General features: G+C 47.1%; 1 protein-coding gene across 1 annotated transcript in view; it reads left to right on the forward strand.

The window, feature by feature from the left end:
* Positions 1-13,597, forward strand: part of NAV2 (neuron navigator 2) — a gene marked incomplete at both ends in the record, with an annotated part of 737,881 nt that overhangs the window by 121,156 nt on the left and 603,128 nt on the right. The window lies entirely within an intron of this gene.

The raw sequence follows: 13,597 nt of genomic DNA on the forward strand, positions 1-13,597 counted from the left end.
CCAAGAATGCCCATGTGGGGAAGTGGGTTGAGAATGAGCCGAGGCAGGGCCTGGGAGAGAGGCAGAAGTGGCAGTACTATGGCATGGTACTGGACTATGAGTCTTTTGTCAATTTAATCCCCCTAATTAACCTGTTATAGGTTGAATTGTATCCCCCCAAAATATAAATGAGCCCTAGTCTCCATCTCCCCACAGTGCCATCCCCAGCCACTGCTTGTGATAAGTAGGTAGAGGTTAGTAAGGCTTAAAAGGATGGCCTCCATCTTGCATTGAATTGTGTATTCTCTGCTTTTCCTGCATAGCTTATCTTTACTATTCCTGGAGCCCATCCCTACTGACTCCACTAATAAAGCCATCTGGTCAACCACAGCCATTTCTCCTTTGTCATCAGTAGCATTCGTTCCAGCACTCACATGCCTTTGTCCTTTCATCTCCAGCACTCCACTGTGAGTACTCACCTCGCCTCACCTCACCAGGTGTGCTCTCACTTGATTGAAGGATCCTTGCAGCCTTTGCCTTGGCAAATTTGGTAGGAGTTGGAAAGCGCAGATGACAAGAAGGAAGAAAATCACCAAAGTGCAAACATGCTTTCCTGTTTATGCTCCAGTCTTTTCCAGCTACTCTGCTTTTTCTACCTATAGTCCTATAGTATATTTTCTTACAGGAGTCCTTTCTCTCTTTTTTTTTTTTTTTTTTTTTTTTTGCTTGCTATGTTGAATTTTTCCAACTAGGCAGTTCTGGGCAGCTGTGCTGAGGTCCCCTGGGAGGCCATCCCTTTGATTCTGTCTTCTTAGAAGGAGGCAAGAATGCAAAGTAAAGCAGCCTCTGGGCTTACCCTCACTTCACCTCTTCATTACCTAGGAGAGGAGGCTTCCAGGTGACCTACAGACAGCTTGACTTTGGGCTTGGCCTGCCATACAGGCAGCCCTTCCAGTGGCTCCTGGGAACCTGTTTCTGGGAGGATTTCCTGCCTGACTGGGGCTGAGATGGGGAGACCCAGAAGAGCCAGTGAATCAGTGCTGATGGAGACACATGGCTTCAGATAGCTTCTGGCTGCCCTGATAACTCACTGAATGTATCCGGGTCAGACTCTAGGTGCGTCCCAGAGACTCCAGTAGCATCCCTGTGCTGTGAGTTCCCTGGAGTCTTATAAGCCCACATTAGAGTTCTGTCAGGAAGCAGGTAGCACACAGGAAAGAAAGTACCACTAAGAAGCTGTTTTCAAAGGCATGGATGTGGTTAAGGGGACCTACAAGAACTAGCCAAAGCAGGAAGTGCTCCTACTTCTGACCCGAGAGTCAGGGAAAGGGCTACATCTTGGATGAGAGGCTGTCCTATAGCCACCTTGGCCTTAGGGACAAGAAAGAGATAAGCCTGGCATAAGGGAGCTGGGGAGTATCCACTGATTTGTCCTGTATCCCTTCTCTTGTCAACACTTCTAATTGGCCTAGAAGGCGTGGGTGTCTGGGCAAGGCAGAGTCCCAAGCCACAGATTAGGGCAAGGGGAGAATGGGTCTCCTAGGGTAACAAAGGAAACATAGCCACCCTCAAATTATTTTTTTATTTTAATGAGGGATCACGTGGTGTCCCTGGACTTATAGAAGCATTCTAGGACTTTTATTCAAGTTTGCCTTCTGTGCCCTCCAGCAAATGGTCACTAGTACTCATGGACACAGCCTCAGGTTGACTATGCTCTTTTGATGATGTGCTAAGGAAGACCTGGGGCCCCGTGTAGACTATATACACTGAAGAGGTCGTGGTCCCCTTATGTAGGTTACTTGACCTCTCTAAGGCTCCATCTACTCATCTGTATATTGGAGGCAGTCATACCCACTCTGGGAGGTAGTTGAAATGAGCAAACACTTATAATGCCCTTAGCACATGCCTGGTACATGATCAACACCCAATATGAAGCAATAAGAACCATTTCATGAGCACTTGCTCTGCACTAAGCCTGTATTATTTTCTTGAGGTCCGCCATGGAGCGTTCTCACTGGTGAAGGAGGCATTATTGCCCTCATGATCTCACCAGCATAGGAACTGAAGGGTAGAAGAGACTAAGTAGTTGCTTTAGTCACACAGAGAGCCAGGAAATGACTCAAGCTCCATTCTTATAAACATTACTTTCTGCTACCTTTCGATAGCAACTACAAGAGAATCATCATCCTCATCCTTGAGAGGTGTACACTTTTTAATTTCAATCAGCAAAGAGTAAATCTGAAGAGGGCGCTATAAAACCTAATAAATGAATCTGGTGGAATTGCAGGCCCTTGCTGAGCCTGGCTGGAGCTGCCCTGACCTCACATCCAGCAGCTGGGAACCGGAGCCCTTGCTGTCTCTGCTGTCTCCAGGAGCCTTCTCCACATCTGCTGCTCCTGAGCCTCCCTCCTGCCTGGGCCTTTGCTGAGGCCACAGCTGGACCTGCCAGATTCTGGAGAACATCAGATCTGTTGAAATCAGAAAGCCAAGAACTGAAGAGTGCTTTGCTTTTAAACTTAGTTTTGCATTTCTCCACACTTCCTAGACCTTGGTTCTGCTCTCAGATTTGTTCCTTCCGTCTGTGTACTATTGAGCGTGTCTCTTTTATCTCTGGCTCGCAGTTTATCCATCTATAGAATGGGGAGGTTAAACCATAATCTCTTCCATCCCCTTTATCTCCAATATTCTTATAGTATTTTGAGGCTGCAGAGAATAGTGTGGGGCAGAGAGGCTCTAAGGTAGTGGACAAGCACATGGATTCCAAAGCCAAGCTTGGTTTAGATCCCAGCACGAACTCATACCTCTGGATAATTGACATTCTATGACTCAGTTTCCTCATCTCAGAGTGAGGATAGTATTCACCTTATAGAGTTGTCCTGGGAATTCAATATGTGAATATATATATTGAATTCAATATGTGAATACATATATATAGTACTTAGACCATTCCTATGTTTGATAAAATATAAAAATACAGCTATTAATATCATAAATATTGATGGTGTTATTGCTGAGCCTGGAGGAATATAGGACTGATTTGAAGTCTCAGTCAGTCCAGCAAATTCATTAATCACTTCAAGTCCTGATTTCCTCATCTGTAGTCTTACATAGGTCTCACATATTGTCAAGAAGATTAAGAAGGGTGATGTTTATGAACCTTTGGCTCATAACAGGCCCTCAGGAGGTGTCGCTGCCTTTTTCTGTCAGTATTATTTTCCCCAAGGCCCTTGTTTTCTGGTTGATTTAGGTAATGCTATTAATAAACTTGGTGGTACCTGCTGGGAAGATAAAGTGCTGCCCAAAGTTTCAGTGGTACACCATCATTTACCCAGCAGAAGCAGCCAAGCCCGGTGCTGTCCCCATCCTCCAGCAGCTCAGCTGTGGGGGTCACAGAAGAACCAAGAGTGATTGGAGGCTTCCAGGTCTGATGAGGAGCCCATCCTTCACCAACACCATAGTTGGTGGTGCGCCAGTCAGGGCCCATTTCCCAGATGAGAACTCCTCCAGGCTCCTGGGAGCACCCAGGCTGGGCCTGGAGCCCCGTGCTCTGCCTCTGACCCACCTGTACTGCCTCCTTAGCTCTGATTCTCCAACCAGCAGCTATGTGACTTAGTTGAGCCTATTAGCGGCTGTTTTCTGCTTATTTTGGCTTGCTTTGTTCCATGCATCTGCCAGAATCTCTAACTCCTGCTAGGATTCTTGCATATAGGTCATAAATGGGCCCAGGCTTTAGAGGGCGCAGATGAGTCAGTATAGTCACTTCCATGAGACGGACATGCTCATTCTCTGCAGGTGGAGGTATAAATTAGTAAAGGCAGAAGTGGAAGAGGAAATTATTAGTAACATTGTATCTATAAAATTTATTTAAAAGTATACACCAGTGACCTAATAGATTAGTCAGGGCATACTTTCAGCTTCTTTCAGAAAACCCCAAATAAATAGCACTGAAGTTAACTCCCATTCTTGTAGAAGTCTGTAATGATTTGGAGGCATACCCTTTCTTTTCAAAGCACAGCTCAGAAACAGCCCATATTCATGTTTATATTCTGTTGGCCTGAACCCAGTCACAGGCACATGGCTGGGTGATGTGGTTGAGATTCTGACCTGCATGCTGGAGGTGTGCGTTGGGTGCCATAGTACATAGCTCAGGTCTCCTCTTTGGGGCTGATGTCTCTATCCCCCAGAAGCTAATAGTGCACAGCTGTGTTCCTCTCTGACCTTAGCTCAGAACCACAGGAAACTGTCTCACCCAGATCACACCCCCTTCCAAGAAAGCCATTTGTTGTCAGCAATTGGCTTATACTGCCATGAAATATTGTGGTCCCCTTGCCTCAGATTTGGACAACTCTGAAGGGTCATCCCAGCCCCAGAGATTCCTGTAGGGCCCCCTGGGGTCCACAGACCCACTTTTTCCTTCTTCCTAGGGCCGCCTACTTCTACTTTGTTACACAGGCCCCTCTGTAGAGGACTCCCCAATAAACCAGCTCATGTGACTGAGTGCCAGGGAGTTGCAGGGCCCCCACTAAGAAATCTCGGTCCTGTATTCTAAGAAGAGGCAGAAGCCTGTGGAAACAAGAAGTCTTAAGTCACCTGCAGCAATCTCACTTCTCAGGACAGCTCTGAGAAAGAGCCCCAGGAAGCGGCCCAAGACTTGGCCCTGCAGGAGGATTGTGAGCCTGAGAACAATGACCAGCCTCCTGAGCCTGGGGAGGCCAAGCTGAGGAGTGTGTTGGGAAGACTGGGAAAAATTCAGAGTCTGTTGAGTATAAAAGGTAAATTGTAGCTGGGCGTGGTGGCGCATACTTGGGAGGCAGAGACAGGAGGATCACGCTGGTTTGGAGCCAGCCTCGCTGGCATAAGAGACCCTGTTTCCAAATAAAAAAATATAAAATAGGTCTGGGAGTGTAGCCTTGAGGTAAAGGGGCTTCCAGGAACCCAGTACCACCAAAAAAAAAAAAAAGTAAATTGTAAAAGTTATGCGCACTATGATTAGCATTTTATTAAAAAGTGCCCCAAAATACAGGTACGTGTAGCCATAGAAAATGCATAGCTTGTAAGTACTTAGCAGAAGATACTGAGGAAGCCAGTCATAGAGGCTGCCTTTGGGGGATGGAGGAAAGCACTTGGGTTATGTGAGCCTATAGGTGGGGTGTGAGGTGGAAGAGGGTAGTGTAAGGAACTTTAGACCTTATCTGTGATGCTTTAGAAAAATCATATATTTGTGACTTATTTGTACAGTTAAAATTTTATACTGAAAAAAATAGAAATCTCATTCATAAGACTCAAAATCCAAGTCATCCCATAAGAACAGATAAAAGAAAAAGACAAGTTTGTTTTCCAAAGAGAATCCTTTATTTTCACTTCCAGGGGCCTTGGGACCTTGAGCTAACCACTCTGCTTCTCTAAGCTTCAAATTCTCTATTTGTGAAATAAGTAACAATCCTATCTTTTGTGTTCCAAAATTGAAATGAGGCAGATGTGACCAAGTATTAGCTCAGTGCCTGGAACTGGTGAGTGAGTGGTGGGCAAGGGTTCCTCTGCTCCACAGAGCACAGCCTGGTGATCCTTGATGAGGACCGAGCTGGTCAAATGAACAACCATATCACTCAATGAGTCTGGCTCAGACAGCCGTCAGCTGGGCCCTGGGTCAGCAGCCACAGAGAAAGGGAGGTCTCTGCTCCCAGCCGCAGCCTGCATCTGCAGGGATGGGGTGGGGGCTGGGCTGGACTGTGGGGACCATTCCAGGTGTTCTGGGATTGAGTATCTCTGGGATATGAGCAGCAGCATGTGTAGCTGCTGGGGATGTTTTGTGTTATGTCAAAAGGTTTTGGGTGGTTTTTCTGTCCTCTTCTTTCTCAGAATGAAGAGGACAAAGCTTCCCTTTTCAGTGAGAACCAGCAGACCAGAAAGGCTTTAAAATCATGAAATGCAAATGTAGGCTGCTTTTGAGCCGTGTTGAAGGCGGAGCTGCTGAATTAAATTAACATGGCCCATAAATACAGAGGTTAAAAAAATGGGAAACCAAGTGTTCACAAGCTTTTGTCCAGAGGAGAAATAATCACAGAACAATGGTCTATTTTGTTTGGATTACAGGCTGGCCCATATCACATTAGTCCAAACCTGGCAATATTTATGTCAAGAACTGCTGTTTGGGAAGCCCTGTTGTCCCAGTTTATTTCCGTGGGGAATCCCTTGAAGCCAGGCAAGCTGGTCAGGGGAAGCCTCTGCCCCCTGCCAACCTGCCTGCTTCTGCCCAAGACTGTGCCAGTGTGCGGCCAGCTACTGAGAGGGACATATTGGAATGAAAGAAGGTTGTAGCAGAGCAAATGGGGACATGCAGACAAAATCCAACTGAAAAATAAAACCAACATTCATTAGATGTGCCATTAAAATCAGACTGTCATGCTCTTGGAGAAATAAACAAGCCGACATTTGACCTGAACATTCACATGTTGAGAACCAAGAAGTGCTTCCCAGAACAGCCCTCTCAGCCCCAGTGGCCACCACTCTCTTTGCTAGTTCTCTGAGGTTAAGTCCCATTTACAATTAGGAGCCTAGCACTGTTGCACTGTTGCTTATTCAGAGTAAAGTATCCTTCAACACTGCTCCATGTGTAGTATATTAACATGTAAGATAGTGTAAGCTGGACCTTCAGAAGCTCTTCTTTTCTTCTTAGAGTCAGCAGGCTTTACTCCTGCATGCATTTGTGTTGCCAGTGACTGGGCCTGAATACTGGTCTCAGTTCTTTACTAACTTATCTTAAGTAAACATTTCTCCCTTCCCACTACTTTGGGTCCCAGTGTCCCTGCATGTAAAAAGGGGAGGGATATTCCCCCCCCCCAAACTATATCCCAAACAACATCACCTCTGTGGGGCAAGAATAAGATCCCATGATCCAATGTACTGGGCAGCACTGTGTTAGATAAAATCAATCCATCCTTGTATGCAGGACTTTCCAAACCTATATGCATCTGTTTTTCCAAAAGAACTTACAAGGGATGCCTATTTTCATGGAGTATCTCAGTGCATCAGGGTTCTTTTGGCTGAGGTTTGGGGAAGCAAAAGTTGATGCCCACACTTCTGCCCAGCATGAAGGCTCAGATCCCAGAATGACCCTCTGAGTCCTCAGCCTGAGTTAGGGCATCTTGCCCGGAACCAACAGCCCCAGTCACTGTCACTTTCTTGTGCAGATTCCTTTGTTCACCCCCCAGAAATACCCCCATATGCCTTACAAGCCCCTCTCCATGTCGGGTGAGGCATTGCCAGGAGGCCTTTCACCTCCAAGCCAGTTACAAGGGAATAAATGTGGCCAGTCTTGTGTTAAAACAAAATGGCTTTTGTTGGCAAAGATATCAAAACAATTTTCAAGGTGAACCGGGTGCTTAGACAGCCCTCCCTCAGTGCTGGCCAATGAGCGCTGACAAGGGTATTGCTAGGAAGAAATCACAAACCCTGCGAGACCCATCATGATTATGGTCCTTTTATGTCCAATTCTGCTGTTTTTCTGTCCTGCAATGTTTGTTGCTTGCATTACACCAAAAACTCCTAGAGGGCAGGGAGCTGGCATCGATTTTACTTGCATTATTTATTATATCTTATACATTCAAACAGTTAATCAAGAAGGATTTATTGAGTGGGGTAGCTGCTCCCTGAGGTATCGTTCCCTGCCTTTGAGTCATATAAATATTAAAATGCCCCCAGTGTGGCAGAGCAGAAAGTTGGAGTTTGTAATCAGATGGACCTGGGTCCCTGTGGCCTACAAGGTCTGGGTCACATCGCTTGTTTGGTTGGGGGGCAGGGGCAGAGGAAACTGCTTAAGTAAGTTCCATATCGGGGAAGCCAAGAGGAACTCTGGTTACCAGGGTGACTGGAAAGGCTGAACCAGAGCCAGATGCCTGTAAGAATCCCTGATGGAGGATTTTAAATGTGAGGGGACAGGAGGGGGAGGGTTAACAGGAGGCAGTGTCAGAGCAATGGGGAGAGCAGGCCAATCTGAAATTCATGGACGAGGGCCTAGCTGACTAAGGCAGGAGAAAAATGAAGAGGGCACATTAACTAATTCATCGATTTTCAAATTCTAGTCAGTGAAAATCCATTGGGCATCTACTATTTGTGCAACCTAAGTCTTGATCAACAAGACACAGACCTCCGCTGTGCTTTTCACCTCACCCCCATACCGTGCGTGCATACACCTCACCTGTGTGCACATACCACACACATGCACACACATCCACATGTGTGTGCTTCTCATTCCCACCTCTGATTCCTGCTTAGCTCCTCTAGCCATTACCAGCCATCTCTCTCTTGTAGTAAAGGCAAGTCCTCTCTACTTTTTAGGTCAGAGATGCTAATACAAAGACAGCATCTACTTTAGAAATGAGGCCTTCTGCTGGGCGTGGTGGCGCACGCTTGTAATCCCCGCACTTGGGAGGCGGAGACAGGAGGATCGGGCAGGTTCGAAGCCAGCCGCGCTCGCTTAAGAGACCCTGTTTCCAAATATAAAAAAAGTACAAAATAGGTCTGGTAGTGTAGCCCGGAGGTAGAAGGGCTTTTACCCCAGTACCACCAAAAAAAAAAAAAAAAAAAGGGAAATGAGGCCTTCTCCATAATGAGGCCATTAAAAAGAAGGCTTTGCCAGGCAACTGAGGAATGGTTTTTTATTACACAAGACAGGTGCGTGTTTTTAGCACAGTTCTGAGTTTCAGAGAGTCTCCTGTGTTGTTAGTGGTCTGGGCCGGGCCTGCACAGGTAGGGTTCACGTTCACACCAGGTCACCTCAGCCAGCTGGATGGGGCTGAGTCTGGCAGGGGCTTGTGAGTTGGGGCGCAGTTCATTTGCTGGCTTGGGCACTGTGCTGGCTGTAATTACCCAAGCTGCAGGGAGGCTAAAGAAACTCGTCTGACAGGGAGGTCAGAAGAGATGAACTCTGATGGGAAGTTAATGATGAGAGTCTAGAAACTCTGTGAGGGGACTTTGCCGTGACTCTCTCTGGTGACATAACGGTAGCTAGTCCTCCCCTCTCCTCAGCTCCTAATAGAATCCAAGTACTAAAGGGATCTCTTTGGAGATTATTTTAGCTAAGTATTTAAAGAACATGTCACTACTGGATAAGAATATTAATAATAACTAGGCTGTCACCCACAGCTGTGAGTCTTTATCTAGCGCTATGTGCCAGATAACGTGCCAAGTATTCTACACACATTCCTTCAATACTGTCAGGTTGACCCCCATCACTCAGGAAGTGAGTCCTACATACCAGGAGTCACAGCACAGCCTAAGTTATTTGCCCAAAGATTCAATGACTGGCAGAATCAGAATTGGATCTAAGCTTAGGCCTGTTGTTATTTGGCCTGTTTATAAGTCTCACGTGGAAAGAAGGCTGTGGCCCGGTGGTTCTGAGAAAGACTGGCAAACTACAGGCCACTAGCCTGTTTATCTTAAAGTTTTACTGGAACATAGTCACACCCTTTCATTTACATAGTCATTGTCTCTGTGTCGCCTACAGCAGTAAAGTTGAGTGGTTGTAACACAGTATGGCCTGCCAAGCATGCAGTACTTCCTATCTGGTCCTGAACAGGAGATGCTTGCCAATCTGATCCAAGGAAAGCCAGGGTTAAGCAAAGTTAAGTAGGTGTCTTTGCCACATGGCTTGCTAATGTGCATTGTAAGGCCTAGAGAAGGATACAGGGTACAGCGTTCTAAACGTTTTAACTAGGGTGAGCCCTTTTTCTTAAGACATCTCTGATACAAGTCTTGGGAGACACTGCCAAGTCATTTGCTCAAGGAGGAGACTGGCCCAGAGAGGAAAAGTGACTTGTCTAAGGACATGCAGCTTGGTAGGACTGAGAATTGACAGATTCCAGAAGCCTCCCAAGGCAGTGCCAGGCCCCATTTACCCTTCGCCAGCTTTGGTCAGAGGGGCGGCTGCAGCTCCTCCTCCTGAGGCCCGTCAGCTGTGCTGGCCACAGCAGCCTTTTCTTTATTTGGTTGTCTGTTTACAATGGTGTTCAACAACCCTGTCTGTATGGAGCCTGTTTGTTCTTCAAGTCCAAGAAGAGAAGGAAAAATCATCATACTAATAATGAATGTCAGTTTTAATCAGCATCATCTGACATTAGGAGAATTGAATTTCCACCTTTCACTGCATACATTAAATAGGGGGCTTTATCTCTTCGTGCAGAATTGATTTGCCATAATTCTCTCCTTTGGCCCTTGTCATGTAAATCGCGGCATTTCTCCCCCCATTGGCGGCTGCGGAAGCCAAGATTAGAGGTGAAAACCAGCCTCTCAGACCAGCTGCTGCCGGTGCTCCTCTGTCTTTCTTTCCCACTCCTGCCTTCCCTGGCTGGATCCCTCCCTCCTGCTGGCCAGTGGGAAGCATGCCTTCTGCAGATAGAGCCTGGACAAGAGGGGCAGAGGGGCGAAGGTGCAGAGAGGAGCAGACAGCCTTCTTGAAGCCTCAGCCATAGTGATCTGCCGCAGCTGCAGCCCAGACAAGTGACTGCTGAGTAGCTTGTAAGGAATAGACCTTAGGACCATTCTCCATTTGTGTTCTACTACTGAATCCAACTGCTGTTATCCCCAGTACTCACCACGGTGCCTGGGAGAATCTCTCACTCCCGGCACCCGTATTGGATAGACAGGAACAGAGGTATCATTAGGCTGGTGGATGAGCCAAGGGAGCCTCTGACCTATGTTCGAATAGCAGACCCAGGAAGGGGCAAGTTCCTGGGAGAGGTGTCCTGGACACACAGGCTGTGTCACACAGTAAGACCCAGGCGTGGCATTGGTACCAGTGCCCTATAAAAACCCTTACCCTCACCTTTGTCATGTAGTTGTTCTCTGCTAAATACTTGAGCACTGGTTAAGAAATGAGGTTCTGGAAGCAGAAAGACCTGGGCTCTAGTCCACATTCTTCCCCTTATTAATCCAGCAAATGACTAAAGCTGATTAAATCTCTGCTCTTCCATCTATACAATGAAAATAATAGTAATAGGCACATCTTGGAGGTTGTTAGGAAAACTGAGTGGGATTATCCATGGAAAGCAGCTAGCACAGTGGCTGGCCCATGGAACATGCTCAGTTAGAGGGAGCTCTCATTATCACCCATAGCACACCCTAAGTGTTACTATCAGAGATAGACTCTCAGGCAAGTACATAGGAGATTTGGCTCAGGTAGGAAATTATAATGCTCTTCACCAAAAAGGATAATAACTATACATGTGTGATTTTTTTCAAGGTATTATACATTTGTTGAAAGTCTGATATGTCTAAGCATCATGTTCAGAACTTTACGTTTTATTATAATCTAATTTAATTACATTGTCACAACAACCCAGGAAGGCAGGGACCAAATTATTCCCATTTTATAGATAGCAAAACTGAAGCCCACCTATGTGATCCCTGAAAAGAGGAAGATCTCAGTTCTAGGATCAGCTGCAAGATGGATTTCCTCCACGGGCCCATGGCTGCTCCTGTGTTCAGCCTCCAAGTCCTGTATTGAGCCTCCAGTAATGAGAATGTGCTGCTGAATTAGCCCCCTGTTACTGGAGCCCTTGACAGTGAACTCAACTGTCCCAGACCTTAATGAGTGCTCTGCGGGGTTATTGTTGCCTGTGGAACTAGAAGAAGGCAGTTCTCCACAAGTCAATCCAGGGCTGACATGATGCCTGAGGATTCCTGTGCATTCACTGAAAGTGGAAGTGACAGGTCTCTGTGGCTGGCCAGGGAAAGCCGGGCCTTTGGGGACAGTGTGCGGCACTCTGCCTGCACAGTACCACCCTCCCCAGAAGTCTCTGCAAGGTAGGGCTGTTGGCGTGGGCTGAGCAAGGTCCCCAGAGGCTGTGAAGTCATCCTGAGCTGTCTAGTGGGCAGTGACATGGAGGTAAATTAGCATTAGGTCCATGGAGCAGTAACCGGCACCTCAGTGCTGTTTAACTGTTTACATGTTGGGCAACTTGGCGCTCTTTTTAAGGAGATGGGGACTGCAGTCAGTGCTTCAGTGCCAGTGTTCTGGGGATGTAGAAGATCTGCAGGCTCTTGTGCATGCACACGTGTATGTGTATGTGTGCACGTACATGCACATGTGCATGGGGGAGTTACTGAGGGACTGGAGCAGGACAGCAGCTAACGTTGTCATAGCACCTCTCTTTGCTCTTCTGCCAGGTCCCACATCCCTGCCCTAAAACAAACACCAGCTTCCAGATATTAAACCAATTTGCCATTATCCAGATATTGTGCATGTGCTTTGGCCTGCTCTCTGATCAGTAAAGTCCTCAGTTCAGCCTGGAACATCTAAGGACACTAGGAGTATGCTTGGTTTTCACAGAAAAGGACAGACATGCAAAGGTGTGGCAGAGCCAGAATGTAAACCCAGGTGTCAGTTCTGAAGCCCAACTGTTTACTCAATCGATAGTACCCATGGGCTCCCATCCCTCTAGATGAGGTAGTTTCACACATCTTCTTACTAAAATACTATCTCTTCTTCCTCTTGAGTCTTGCTTTGCTGGTTTCTTCCTCCTCCATGCCCTGCATGACCTTAGATTTATGACTAGTCTTTCTTTCTCTCCTCTTCCCTTCTCTTCTCTTCTCTTCTCTTCTCTTCTCTTCTCTTCTCTTCTCTTCTCTTCTCTTCTCTTCTCTCTCTCTCTCTCTCTCTCTCTCTCTCTCTCTCTCTCTCTCTCTCTGCCTCTGTGCCTTACCAGGACCCCTCAGAGAGTTCATTAATTAAAGCCTGACTGTATCCTGCACTGTGCTGCCTCCTGCCTGGAGAGGTTGAAAGGTACTTCTGGGTCAGTTACCTCTGCAGCATCCTCAGATACTGGTCTGACCATTTCTTATACCCCTCTGATGTCAGGGAGGTCACTGCCTCCAAGGGAGCTGTTTTCTATTGCAAAGCTCTGCCTGTTAGAAAGTCTCTTCTCAGGAGTCATCACAATCTACTAGAAACATCGTCCCCATAGGAGCAGCACAGCCAGCTAGTGCTCTTGTACCTAGGGAAGGGCTGCTTCAGCTCCTGACCTGAGAACCTGTTGCCTGCCCTCCAGGAGATGGTCTCAGAACCTTGGACATATTTGTCCCTTTTCCCAGGACTCAAGCTCTCTTGATGAAAGTTCCAGCTTCCCATCTTTCTTTTCTAGGGGATCCTCCTATAAGCCTGGTTAGCTCTGATCCCTCACCCCTCCACCCCTGTGTTCTCCAGCTCCACATCCATTGGGCAAGGAAAGTGCTGATGAATGGGCCAGTAGGTGAGAGAGAACTTCCCAGTGCTGAGCTTCTGGCAGTGGGTACAATTTCATCCACCTGCCCTCCGGCACCAGCCATGTCCAGCCAGCACCATCCACACAGAGCTGGGGAGGACTTCAGGTTGAAGGTACAAGACAGCTGTGCCCCAAGGCCAGGAGAAGACCTTGTTTCTCAGGGTTCTTCAGCCCTCCCTGTGCACCTTCTCAGCTGAAGACTCAGGTGTTCCATTTCCACTGTGGCCCTGCCTTACAATGGATCACAAACACTCCCCTGGATCCCTTTGGAAGCCATCATGGGGCAAAGGACACAGCTCAGGTCCAGGGATCTGGAGGCCCTGGCTCTTTGCTTTGCTGTGCACATGTTGTGTAACGTT

This window comes from Muscardinus avellanarius (genome assembly GCF_963383645.1).
Source record: "Muscardinus avellanarius genome assembly, chromosome: 1".
NCBI lineage: Eukaryota > Metazoa > Chordata > Mammalia > Rodentia > Gliridae > Muscardinus > Muscardinus avellanarius.